Source organism: Elephantulus edwardii, unplaced genomic scaffold (assembly GCF_000299155.1).
Source record: "Elephantulus edwardii isolate Elephantulus edwardi_28Jun2011 unplaced genomic scaffold, EleEdw1.0 scaffold00026, whole genome shotgun sequence".
Lineage (NCBI taxonomy): Eukaryota > Metazoa > Chordata > Mammalia > Macroscelidea > Macroscelididae > Elephantulus > Elephantulus edwardii.
The window spans coordinates 4,898,670-4,900,646 of NW_006399776.1; the positions used below are offsets into that span (position 1 = coordinate 4,898,670).

The 1,977-nt window shown below is 39.3% G+C and overlaps 1 pseudogene; it reads left to right on the forward strand.

Annotated features, from left to right (window-relative positions):
* Positions 1 to 259: 259 nt before the first annotated feature.
* LOC102853405 lies at positions 260 to 1,970 on the forward strand (annotated as a pseudogene).
* Positions 1,971 to 1,977: the final 7 nt, after the last annotated feature.

Below are 1,977 nucleotides of genomic sequence, written 5' to 3' on the forward strand. Positions count from 1 at the left end.
CAGCTACCGGAGCCTGCACAAGGAGGAACTTGGCAGCAAGATTAAAGAGCAGAAAATAGTTGTGGATGAACTTTCTAACCTGAAGAAAAACAGGTATATAAGCAACAACGAAACAGCAACATATTCTTTCTTGCAGACCAGACAGAGATGCTTTCTGAAAGCAAAAATATACTGGATGAATTAAAAAAAGAATACCAAGAAATAGAAAACTCTGAGAAGACCAAGATCAAGAAATAATCGTCTTTAATTTCACATAACGATGTGCAGCATTTGTTGTTCTGTAAACTTTACGGCTGAACATTTTAGCAAAGATTTGAAAGAATTTGCTGTATAATCTTAAGCAGCATGGACCCAATAGCAGTAACCAGTTAGTTAAATCTGATGTTAACTACAAGTGTTTCTTTTCTGGACACGTTCTTCACTTGAGAGGTGTCTTGACTGTTCAGCCTCTGGAGGATGAACGAGGCAATGTGTTCCTGTGGAACGGAGAAGTCTTTAGTGGAATAAAAGTTGACACTCAGGAGAATGATACACAGATTATGCTTAATCATCTTTCCTCTTGTAAAAATGAATCTGACGTTTTGTCTCTCTTCTCACAAGTCCAGGGTCCTTGATCATTCATATATTATCAAGCATCTAATCATTATTTATGGTTTGGTCGGGACTTCTTTGGTAGCCGTAGTTTGCTTTGGCATTTTAATAACGTGGATAAGAGTTTCTGCCTCTCTTCAATTGGCACCCAAACGTCTGGAGTAGCCGATTGGTGGCAAGAAGTTCCAGTATTTGGAGTTTTCAGAATTGATCTCAAGTCCACTGCCGTTTCCAAGTGTGTGGTTTTACATTTATATCCTTGGAAATGTATTTCTACGGACAGTGTTGCTGAAGAATATGTTAATAGCCTGGTTAAAATTTCAGCAGACTTGCCCAAGTTTGTATCAGTGATAGCAAATGACACCAAACTGTATCTGGAAAATCCTGTTGTTCCATTAAAAATGATGTTGCCAAAAGCTCCATTTGAGACTCCTTCCACTGAGATTTTCAGAGTCCCACCTACAAGAGAGACACTTCAAGCTTGTCTTACTGACAAACACGTGAAGAAAGTGGTTCAGCAGTTCATTGATATCCTGAGCATCGCAGTTAAGAAATGTGTTTTCTGTTTGGCCAGGGATGAGAACTTGACACCAGATAAAGCTCTGGAAAGTCATGATAGGAGAGCAAATGTTGCAATCCTATTTTCTGGGGGTATTGATTCTATGGTCATTGCAAGCCTTGCTGACCATCATATTCCTGTAGAAGAATCAATTGATCTCCTTAATGTGGCTTTCATGACTGAAGAAAAACCTACAACTAGTTTGAACAAAAAAACGAGTAGGCAGAAAAATGATTGTGAAGTCCCCTCTGAAGAATACTCTCAAAATTCTGCTGTCACATTTGATAGTCCTGATAAACAATTCTGTGTACCAGATCGAATCACAGGAAGAGCAGGACTAAAGGAACTGCAAGCTCTCAACCCTTCCCGAATTTGGAATTTTGTTGAAATCAATGTTTCTTTGCAAGAACTGCAAAAATTCAGAAGAACCCGGATATGCCAGTTAATTCAGCCCTTGGATACAGTTCTGGATGACAGCATTGGCTGCGCAGTCTGGTTTGCTTCAAGAGGAATGGGTTGGTTAGTGACACAGGATGAAGTGAAATCCTATCAGAGCAATGCAAAGGTGGTTCTTACCGGAATTGGTGCAGATGAACAACTTGGAGGTTATTCTCGTCATCATATCTGCTTTCAGACACATGGCTTAGAAGGATTGAATAAGGAAATACAAATGGAGCTGGGACGAATTTCTTCTAGAAATCTTGGTCGTGATGATAGAGTTATTGGTGATCATGGAAAAGAAGCAAGATTTCCTTTCTTGGATGAAAATGTTGTCTCCTTTTTAAATTCTTTGCCAATTTGGGAAAAGGCAAACTTGACTTTACCAC